Genomic DNA, 12,936 nt, shown 5'->3' on the forward strand with positions numbered 1-12,936 from the left:
TATTACTGCTACCACACCTCAACGTTTTCTTGTAAATCTCTTTCGTTGTTTGCTATTAATATAACATCGTTTGCAAAAGCTCCCAAACGGTGCATCTCTTTAGGATCTGGATTTTTCCGACTTCCTTCCAATTTTTAAATGAATTAACCTCGTTTATTAAACAAGACTAATCTTATAATTAAATCTCTTCGAACGAAGCAACTGCCACTATTATAAATCGAGGTGTCAATTTCAAATGGAAACCCCTTCCGCATATTTAAAAAAACGACAAACCCTTGACGCCCTCCGCGGGCGTTACACAAACTAATTGAGCGGTATGGACCGTAATTTCCCATTGAATCTGTTAATGTTATATGATTTATTGCCATTAAGGCATTACAGAAGATCCAGTTACATCTGTCTGTGTCCTCTGTAATTAATTCCATCGGGAATGGCAATCATTTCAATTAGGGATGTTTTTGGCAAGGACGGAACGCAGGTGATTGAAAAGGGTAGTTGAGTAAAGTATGTTAAAAAAATTTACGTCCAATTTGACAATAGAGGAAAACTAAACTTTTGTTTTAATCCATTTCAATTCATTTCTTCCAAATCTGACAGTTACTTTGACAGCAGATTAGACAGCAATATTAATTGTGACAGTACTCTCTTACCTATTTAGCCTCTTACCTATTAAGATAGCGTACAGTCAAATCCTTAATATTTAATCTACGTTTACTTAAACAAAAGATGAGGCACCTTCTAATAAATTGACTTAGTTTATGAAATTCCCTGCTTAAATTGTGATAAAAAATCCATTGATCCCTCACTAATCGGATAACCTCTCGCAAAAGTGACAGCAAATTATATCCTTATAAACGCTCATTGTTAGAACATGTTTTTTATGAAGGTTATTCTATGGATTATTAATCTGCCAATCTGACAATTACTACAGAAAACGTCAGTTATTAGAATCAACATGTATTCATAAAAAAACTGATTTAAATAACCTTAGTCTAATCTAGTAGTGTCCGGATTTATTATTTTATCGTACGCGTATGGTTTTGAAAAAAGGGTGTCGCGCCACGACGAAAAGTATCCTTGTTGCCATGACATTAACGAGAGGATCATCACAAAGCAGGTACATCAAACACCTGTTATTGACTACGATAGAGATTCGCGTTTATTATTTTTCTTACTAGGTGCGTTTACACTGGTTCTAATTGGATTACAGAAATAATTGTATGAATCATTTAGGTCGTTATTGACAAGAAAAAATAAAAATTAAGTAAGATACCGTACTTATTAGTTAAATCAACTTATTTATATCAATATATGAACATAACCTCAAATGACATCTTCGTAATTTCCTAGAAAAAATCTTCAACTTTATTCGTGCTATTTCAGCAAATCTAATTCTAATCTTTGGTATGTTTTGAGAAAAATGACAAATTTTTTGTTGACCTTTTAATTGCTTCTGGAGGCTGAGAATGTTACTTAACATTGTATAAACCCGTAGACGCCATTTAAATGATAAAATTGTTATTTAATACCTCGACATGTGTAAAGTGTTAGATAACTAACTGAAAAAACACGGTATCAGGTTAAACGACTAAAAAAATTACTAGGAAGAGCCTCATTCAGCTTCCGTGAGTTTTTTCTTCTATTTTCGGCAGTAGAATAAATCACGGGGGTAGTAAGTCAAGAAAATATAGTAGTTTGCATCGGGTTTCGATGGTAATATATGACGGTTTAGTTAATACAGGGTCATTCGTTTTTAATTAGGGGTTATTCACGATTCAAACTTGATATTCTTGGACACAAACTAACTTGATTGGATTCAGCTCATCTGAAAAGTTGTATAGACTATCTTAAGTAAAACATTACTCCCTTAAACAAAAGAGCTCATTGGTGAGTATCAAACAAGGTTCAAACCACGCAGATCCTTCAAATATTTAATGTCAAATAAACCATACGAAGGACGTGGGAATATTACGCAGATATTCACCAAATATTCGTAGATTTTAGGCAAGTCTATAGAAATACGTCTAGTGAAAGGCACAATGACAAAGACCAAAGCAGAATCAATTCGAGACTTTAAACAGGTCTAGCATCTGTGTTATCTAAGTCTGTAGGAACAGAATGCACCAGAACCAGACCCATACTGGTCAGGTTGACGGATCCGCGTTCGAAGAACGGCCGTAGCGCGACGGTGTCCCCGATATTACGTAAAAAATTTTTTTGGGTACTTATTTTGTATATTCGGACCCCAAAAAGTTTGACTCTATCTTAAAGCTGGAAACATTTCCCACATAAGCCCTGCACATTATTTCTAAACTGTGTAAAATCATAATATGTATTCATATAAAATCCTAGCTGAATTTATTTTTCTTTATAAGTGACAACGTGTTTCTGGTGGGGGTCCGCAGCTGGGACTCCGGATCCACACTTTGCTAGGGTTATTTCATACCTCCCAGATCCCCTTTATAGCTGTTTTAGCTGAGAACCCCAAATGGTTTTAGTCCAATCTCGTCCAGAACGTTATAACAGGAAAAGATTTCACGTAACTGGTAATATAAATGATCAAGAATGGACTTGAAAATACTTATAAAGATCAGAAGTACAATCAATTAGGCAAATAAGGAAGACTATGTACATATTTAGCTCTAGAGATGTACATATAAGCAATAAAGTCAGAATATACAAGACCTGTAATAACATACGGTTGTGAACCGTGGATCTTAACACAAAAAAGTTCATTGAAGGGAATAGGACAATTGAAAGACCTCAGAAGTGGCAGTAAGAAGTTGCAGAAGACGCAATCCGTCTTCTAAAGATGGAAGGACAACTCTGGACAGGAACAACTGAGAGACAAGGAGGTTAAGGCCTGCAGCGATCTGTAGAACGATAGAAAAAAAAGTATAGATCAGTGGCGATTCGCGATTGTAAAATTTTTTTAGTCTTTGATATCATCGACTAAAATGATGGATTTGGGAAGGTTGCCACATAACAAGTCTTTATTTTACTTTCATTTTCTTCAAAGAGAATTCGCAATTTTTGAAACTGTACTAAAAATCTTAAGCAGATTTCTGTTTGTGTCTTTGTATTATCAAACAGTTTATTATGATATACCTATTATTCAACGTACTTTCCGAATGAACTATAAAAATAAATGATATACTAGATAATTGACATTTTGGCTATCAACTTTTCACTCATTATGCATTTTTTGAACCATATGGAGTATCAATTTCTGAAAATAAAACATTAAAAATTGGCAGCAATAAATTTCTTTTCATTTTCGTGTGTCACAAAAAAAAGTTGAATATTGTGTATTCGTTAAACACCGATAATCAAAAATAATTGGAAGAGCCATAAATATGACAAAATTTATGGCCCTTAAAAAGTGAAACGTTGAAAAAAAAGGGGGCATTTCTGACCTTTTGACTAACACGTTGGCCACAGACATCGCGTCTGGAATTCCTAAAGTATTCGACAGGAAAAAAAACTATTTCATCTTTTTGATTTAGTAGGGTTATTAATAATAATTATTTCTGCCTTTTTACATTTTTTCACTAAAATATATTTGATTTTAAGGGATGTTAGTTCATTATTTTTTCTTATAATTTAGTTTTAACATATATATACTAAATTATAATCAGTTTAATTAATTGTAGTTATTCAAGAAACTGGGTGTTTGTTTCAATAAATTATTTTTGGATTGGATTGAAAAAGACAAAGGCAAAGCTCTTAAAGAACTTTAACTCTAAACATCGCATAATTCAAGTTCAATACTATAGAAACGTAAAATCTCGGGCTGCTCGGTTTCGGTAATTTCTGAACAAATCTAAAGAGTAAAAAAACCTTATCTGACATCACAAGTCGAAAATATAAGTTTTGATATTTTAGATTTACATTTTTCAAAACCATTTCAAAATTTAAAATCGTGCAAATGACGCTTTTACAATGGACAATTTATTTTTCAAAAACTGACATTTGACAATGACCTGACAACAATAGTTACATATTTGTTTTTTGATTAAGCGGTTTAGTACATTTTTTGATGTTTTGAAGAATTTAAATTTTAAATTTGATATTCCAAAGAACAAAGGAGGCACTGACATTCACACTATTCAATCACCCTGTATACGTACATAGTGCAAAAGAGAAGAAAAGCACTGGTCAACAAAATTGGGGAAAACTCTACAAATGACGCATGAAGATCTTCTGAAAAATCGTACTTATTAAAACTGCTTCTGTATTATTGTGTGTTTAATCCTATAGAAATGTTTTGGGGTAAATCAAAAGCAACTGTTTACGTAGAAAGGTTAATTCTTAATGGTATACCACCAATTATTTGCCAGAAGTGTTCGACAAAATCAGAGAAACCAATCGCAGAAGACGAATCATTCTCTACCACGACAATGTGAACTCTCTCACATCAGTTCAAACAGAAACGTTTTTGAATAGTCAAAACATGGAATTGTTGGATCATCTGCCGTACAGTCGTTGTTTGACAACTAATTATTTCACTGTTTCAATATATAATCACCTTTGGCCACAGACAGACCGAGTTTTTTTAAAACATTCCACTTTGTCTGACAGGCTTAGAACATTTGCGTTCTGCTCTTGCAGAGATTTATCTTGCATATTCAACAAAATTAGTGTTTTCGTGTCTTAACTCTAGCACCCTAAAAAAATTTCCAAGTGACAACCATCGATAATTATTGTAAAAGTTATATCTCTTGTCTTTGTAAATTTTTTCTTAAAAATATCATGAAACGGGTTCAAGTCGTATTGGTTGCTTTTTACCGAATGAGAGCTTGAAGTTCTTTGGTTCTATTTGACAGTTGGTTCAAAAGGATGCAAAATTGTATTAATCGCAATAAAGAATATTTTGATAAACAATGGAACCAATGAACAATGTAGTAGCCAATGCAAAATCTTTGTTTGATCGCAATGAAGAATTTTTGGAAAACAATGAAGCCAATTCACAATCTTTGATAGCAATGAAGAATATTTTGGAAAACAATGAAGCCAATTCACAATCTTTGATCGCAATGAAGAATATTTTGGAAAACAATAAAACAAATGCACAATCTTTGTTTTATCGCAATGAAGGATATTTTGGAAAACAATGAAGCCAATTCACAATCTTTGTTTGATCGCAATGAAGAATTTTTAGAAAACAATGGAACCAATGAACAATATAGTAGCCAATGCAAAATCTATGTTTGCTCGCAATGAGTAATTTTTGGAAAACAATGAAGACAATTCACAATCTTTGATCGCAATGAAGAATATTTTGGAAAACAATGAAGCCAATTCACAATCTTTGATCGCAATGAAGCATATTTTGGAAAACAATGAAGCCAATTCACAATCTTTGATCGCAATGAAGAATATTTTGGAAAACAATGGAACCAATGAACAATGTAGTAGCCAATGCAAAATCTTTGCTTGCTCGCAATGAAGAATATTTTGGAAAACAATGAAGCCAATTCACAATCTTTGATCGCAATAAAGAATATTTTGGAAAACAATGTAGCCAATGCAAAATCTTTGTTTGATCGCAATAAAGAATATTTTGGAAAACAATGGAGCCAATGCACATTCTTTGTTTGATCGCAATGAAGAATATCTTGGAAAACAATGGAACCAATGTACAATCTTTGTTTGATCGCAATAAAGAATATTTTGGAAAACAATGAAACTAATGCACAATCTTTGTTTGATCGCAATGAAGAATATCTTGGAAAACAATGTAGCCAATGCAAAATATTTGATTGATCGCAATAAAGAATATTTTGGAAAACAATGGAACCAATGCACAATCTTTGTTTGATCGCAAAAAAGAATATTTTGGAAAACAATGAAACTAATGCACAATCTTTGTTTGATCGCAATGTAGAATAGTTTGGAAAACAATGTAGCAAATGCAAAATCTTTGTTGGATCGCAATGAAGAATATTTTGGAAAACAATGAAACAAATGCACAATCTTTGTTTGATCGCAATGAAGAATATTTTGGAAAACAATGAAACTAATGCACAATCTTTGTTTGATCGCAATGAAGAATATTTTGGAAAACAATGAAGCCAATGCACAATCTTTGTTTGATCGCAATGAAGAATATTTTGGAAAACAATGGAACCAATGCACATTCTTTATTTGATCGCAATGAAGAATATTTTGGGAAACAATGAAACTAATGCACAATCTTTGTTTGATCGCAATGAAGAATATCTTGGAAAACAATGGAACCAATGCACAATCTTTGTTTGATCGCAATAAAGAATATTTTGGAAAACAATGAAACAAATGCACAATCTTTGTTTGATCGCAATGAAGAATATTTTGGAAAACAATGTAGCCAATGCAAAATATTTGATTGATCGCAATGAAGAATATTTTGGAAAACAATGGAACCAATGCACAATCTTTGTTTGATCGCAATAAAGAATATTTTGGAAAACAATGAAACTAATGCACAATCTTTGTTTGATCGCAATGTAAAATAGTTTGGAAAACAATGTAGCCAATGCAAAATCTTTGTTTGATCGCAATGAAGAATATTTTGGAAAACAATGAAACAAATGCACAATCTTTGTTTGATCGCAATGAAGAATATTTTGGAAAACAATGAAACTAATGCACAATCTTTGTTTGATCGCAATGAAGAATATTTTGGAAAACAATGTAACTAATTCACAATCTTTGTTTGATCGCAATGAAGAATATTTTGGAAAACAATGGAACCAATGCACATTCTTTGTTTGATCGCAATGAAGAATATTTTGGGAAACAATGAAACTAATGCACAATCTTTGTTTGATCGCAATGAAGAATATCTTGGAAAACAATGGAACCAATGTACAATCTTTGTTTGATCGCAATAAAGAATATTTTGGAAAACAATGAAACTAATGCACAATCTTTGTTTGATCGCAATGAAGAATATTTTGGAAAACAATGTAGCCAATGCAAAATATTTGATTGATCGCAATGAAGAATATTTTGGAAAACAATGGAACAAATGCACAATCTTTGTTTGATCGCAATGAAGAATATTTTGGAAAACAATGAAACTAATGCACAATCTTTGTTTGATCGCAATGAAGAATATTTTGGAAAACAATGTAACTAATGCACAATCTTTGTTTGATCGCAATGAAGAATATTTTGGAAAACAATGTAACTAATGCAAAATCTTTGTTTGATCGCAATGAAGAATATTTTGGAAAACAATGAAGCCAATGCACAATCTTTGTTTGATCGCAATAAAGAATATTTTGGAAAACAATGAAACTAATGCACAATCTTTGTTTGATCGCAATGTAGAATAGTTTGGAAAACAATGTAGCCAATGCAAAATCTTTGTTTGATCGCAATGAAGAATATTTTGGAAAACAATGTAACTAATGCACAACCTTTGTTTGATCACAATGAAGAATATTTTGGAAAACAATGAAGCCAATGCACAATCTTTGTTTGATCGCAATGAAGAATATTTTGGAAAACAATGAAGCCAATGCACATTCTTTGTTTGATCGCAATGAAGAATATTTTGGAAAACAATGAAGCCAATGCACAATCTTTGTTTGATCGCAATGAAGAATATTTTGGAAAACAATGTAACTAATGCACAATCTTTGTTTGATCGCAATGAAGAATATTTTGGAAAACAATGAAGCCAATGCACAATCTTTGTTTGATCGCAATGAAGAATATTTTGGAAAACAATGAAACTAATGCACAATCTTTGTTTGATCGCAATGTAGAATATTTTGGAAAACAATGAAACAAATGCACAATCTTTGTTTGATCGCAATGAAGAATATTTTGAAGAACAATGAAACTAATGCACAATCTTTGTTTGATCGCAATGAAGAATATTTTGGAAAACAATGAAACTAATGCACAATCTTTGTTTGATCGCAATGAAGAATATTTTGGAAAACAATGAAGCCAATGCACAATCTTTGTTTGATCGCAATGAAGAATATTTTGGAAAACAATGTAACTAATGCACAATCTTTGTTTGATCGCAATGAAGAATATTTTGGAAAACAATGAAGCCAATGCACAATCTTTGTTTGATCGCAATGAAGAATATTTTGGAAAACAATGAAACTAATGCACAATCTTTGTTTGATCGCAATGTAGAATATTTTGGAAAACAATGAAACAAATGCACAATCTTTGTTTGATCGCAATGAAGAATATTTTGAAGAACAATGAAACTAATGCACAATCTTTGTTTGATCGCAATGAAGAATATTTTGGAAAACAATGAAACATATGCACAATTTTTGTTTGATCGCAATGAAGAATATTTTGGAAAACAATGAAGCCCATGCACATTCTTTGTTTGATCGCAATGAAGAATATTTTAGAAAACAATGTAACTAATGCACAATCTTTGTTTGATCGCAATAAAGAATATTTTGGAAAACAATGAAACATATGCACAATCTTTGTTTGATCGCAATGAAGAATATTTTGGAAAACAATGAAGCCAATGCACATTCTTTGTTTGATCGCAATGAAGAATATTTTAGAAAACAATGTAACTAATGCACAATCTTTGTTTGATCGCAATGAAGAATATTTTGGAAAACAATGAAGCCAATGCACAATCTTTGTTTGATCGCAATAAAGAATATTTTAGAAAACAATGTAACTAATGCACAATCTTTGTTTGATCGCAATGAAGAATATTTTGGAAAACAATGAAGCCAATGCACAATCTTTGTTTGATCGCAATAAAGAATATTATGGAAAACAATGAAACATATGCACAATCTTTGTTTGATCGCAATGAAGAATATTTTGGAAAACAATGAAGCCAATGCACATTCTTTGTTTGATCGCAATGAAGAATATTTTAGAAAACAATGTAACTAATGCACAATCTTTGTTTGATCGCAATGAAGAATATTTTGGAAAACAATGAAGCCAATGCACAATCTTTGTTTGATCGCAATAAAGAATATTTTGGAAAACAATGAAGCCAATGCACAATCTTTGTTTGATCACAATGAAGAATATTTTGGAAAACAATGAAACTAATGCACAATCTTTGTTTGATCGCAATGAAGAATATTTTGGAAAACAATGAAGCCAATGCACAATCTTTGTTTGATCGCAATAAAGAATATTATGGAAAACAATGAAACATATGCACAATCTTTGTTTGATCGCAATGAAGAATATTTTGGAAAACAATGAAGCCAATGCACATTCTTTGTTTGATCGCAATAAAGAATATTTTAGAAAACAATGTAACTAATGCACAATCTTTGTTTGATCGCAATGAAGAATATTTTGGAAAACAATGAAGCCAATGCACAATCTTTGTTTGATCGCAATAAAGAATATTTTGGAAAACAATGAAGCCAATGCACAATCTTTGTTTGATCACAATGAAGAATATTTTGGAAAACAATGAAACTAATGCACAATCTTTGTTTGATGGCAATGAAGAATATTTTGGAAAACAATGAAGCCAATGCACAATCTTTGTTTGATCGCAATAAAGAATATTATGGAAAACAATGAAACATATGCACAATCTTTGTTTGATCGCAATGAAGAATATTTTGGAAATCAATGAAACTAATGCACAATCTTTGTTTGATCGCAATGAAGAATATTTTGGAAAACAATGAAGCCAATGCACAATCTTTGTTTGATCACAATGAAGAATATTTTGGAAAACAATGTAACTAATGCACAATCTTTGTTTGATCGCAATGAAGAATATTTTGGAAAACAATGAAACATATGCACAATCTTTGTTTGATCGCAATGAAGAATATTTTGGAACACAATGAGACTAATGCACAATCTTTGTTTGATCGCAATGAAGAATATTTTGGAAAACAATGAAGCCAATGCACAATCTTTGTTTGATCACAATGAAGAATATTTTGGAAAACAATGTAACTAATGCACAATCTTTGTTTGATCGCAATGAAGAATATTTTGGAAAACAATGAAGCCAATGCACAATCTTTGTTTGATCGCAATGAAGAATATTTTGGAAAACAATGAAGCCAATGCACAATCTTTGTTTGATCGCAATGTAGAATATTTTGGAAAACAATGAAACAAATGCACAATCTTTGTTTGATCGCAATGAAGAAAATTTTGAAGAACAATGAAACTAATGCACAATCTTTGTTTGATCGCAATGAAGAATATTTTGGAAAACAATGTAACTAATGCACAATCTTTGTTTGATCGCAATGTAGAATATTTTGGAAAACAATGAAACAAATGCACAATCTTTGTTTGATCGCAATGAAGAAAATTTTGAAGAACAATGAAACTAATGCACAATCTTTGTTTGATCGCAATGAAGAATATTTTGGAAAACAATGTAACTAATGCACAATCTTTGTTTGATCGCAATGAAGAATATTTTGGAAAACAATGAAGCCAATGCACAATCTTTGTTTGATCGCAATGAAGAATATTTTGGAAAACAATGAAGCCAATGCACATTCTTTGTTTGATCGCAATGAAGAATATTTTGGAAAACAATGTAACTAATGCAAAATCTTTGTTTGATCGCAATGAAGAATATTTTGGAAAACAATGAAGCCAATGCACAATCTTTGTTTGATCGCAATAAAGAATATTTTGGAAAACAATGAAACTAATGCACAATCTTTGTTTGATCGCAATGTAGAATAGTTTGGAAAACAATGTAGCCAATGCAAAATCTTTGTTTGATCGCAATGAAGAATATTTTGGAAAACAATGAAACATATGCACAATCTTTGTTTGATCGCAATGAAGAATATTTTGGAAAACAATGAAACTAATGCACAATCTTTGTTTGATCGCAATGAAGAATATTTTGGAAAACAATGAAGCCAATGCACAATCTTTGTTTGATCACAATGAAGAATATTTTGGAAAACAATGTAACTAATGCACAATCTTTGTTTGATCGCAATGAAGAATATTTTGGAAAACAATGTAACTAATGCACAATCTTTGTTTGATCGCAATGAAGAATATTTTGGAAAACAATGAAGCCAATGCACAATCTTTGTTTGATCGCAATAAAGAATATTTTGGAAAACAATGAAACTAATGCACAATCTTTGTTTGATCGCAATGAAGAATATTTTGGAAAACAATGTAACTAATGCACAACCTTTGTTTGATCACAATGAAGAATATTTTGGAAAACAATGAAGCCAATGCACAATCTTTGTTTGATCGCAATGGAGAATATTTTGGAAAACAATGAAGCCAATGCACATTCTTTGTTTGATCGCAATGAAGAATATTTTGGAAAACAATGAAGCCAATGCACAATCTTTGTTTGATCGCAATGAAGAATATTTTGGAAAACAATGAAGCCAATGCACAATCTTTGTTTGATCGCAATAAAGAATATTTTGGAAAACAATGTAGCCAATGCAAAATCTTTGTTTGATCGCAATGAAGAATATTTTGGAAAACAATGAAACAAATGCACAATCTTTGTTTGATCGCAATGAAGAATATTTTGGAGAACAATGAAAATAATGCACAATCTTTGTTTGATCGCAATGAAGAATATTTTGGAAAACAATGTAACTAATGCACAATCTTTGTTTGATCGCAATGAAGAATATTTTGGAAAACAATGAAGCCAATGCACAATCTTTGTTTGATCGCAATGAAGAATATTTTGGAAAACAATGAAGCCAATGCACATTCTTTGTTTGATCGCAATGAATAATATTTTGGAAAACAATGTAACTAATGCAAAATCTTTGTTTGATCGCAATGAAGAATATTTTGGAAAACAATGAAGCCATTGCACAATCTTTGTTTGATCGCAATAAAGAATATTTTGGAAAACAATGAAACTAATGCACAATCTTTGTTTGATCGCAATGTAGAATAGTTTGGAAAACAATGTAGCCAATGCAAAATCTTTGTTTGATCGCAATGAAGAATATTTTGGAAAACAATGAAACTAATGCACAATCTTTGTTTGATCGCAATGAAGAATATTTTGGAAAACAATGAAGCCAATGCACAATCTTTGTTTGATCACAATGAAGAATATTTTGGAATACAATGTAACTAATGCACAATCTTTGTTTGATCGCAATAAAGAATATTTTGGAAAACAATGAAGCCAATGCACAATCTTTGTTTGATCGCAATGAAGAATATTTTGGAAAACAATGAAGCCAATGCACCTTCTTTGTTTGATCGCAATGAAGAATATTTTGGAAAACAATGTAACTAATGCACAATCTTTGTTTGATCGCAATGAAGAATATTTTGGAAAACAATGAAGCCAATGCACAATCTTTGTTTGATCGCAATAAAGAATATTTTGGAAAACAATGAAACTAATGCACAATCTTTGTTTGATCGCAATGTAGAATATTTTGGAAAACAATGAAACAAATGCACAATCTTTGTTTGATCACAACGAAGAATATTTTGGAAAACAATGAAGCCAATGCACAATCTTTGTTTGATCGCAATGAAGAATATTTTGGAAAACAATGAAGCCAATGCACATTCTTTGTTTGATCGCAATGAAGAATATTTTGGAAAACAATGAAGCCAATGCACCTTCTTTGTTTGATCGCAATGAAGAATATTTTGGAAAACAATGTAACTAATGCACAATCTTTGTTTGATCGCAATGAAGAATATTTTGGAAAACAATGAAGCCAATGCACAATCTTTGTTTGATCGCAATGAAGAATATTTTGAAGAACAATGAAACTAATGCACAATCTTTGTTTGATCGCAATGAAGAATATTTTGGAAAACAATGTAACTAATGCACAATCTTTGTTTGATCACAACGAAGAATATTTTGGAAAACAATGAAGCCAATGCACAATCTTTGTTTGATCGCAATGAAGAATATTTTGGAAAACAATGAAGCCAATGCACATTCTTTGTTTGATCGCAATGAAGAATATTTTG

The sequence above is a fragment of the Diorhabda carinulata genome, chromosome 2 (genome assembly GCF_026250575.1).
Source record: "Diorhabda carinulata isolate Delta chromosome 2, icDioCari1.1, whole genome shotgun sequence".
NCBI classification, from domain to species: domain Eukaryota; kingdom Metazoa; phylum Arthropoda; class Insecta; order Coleoptera; family Chrysomelidae; genus Diorhabda; species Diorhabda carinulata.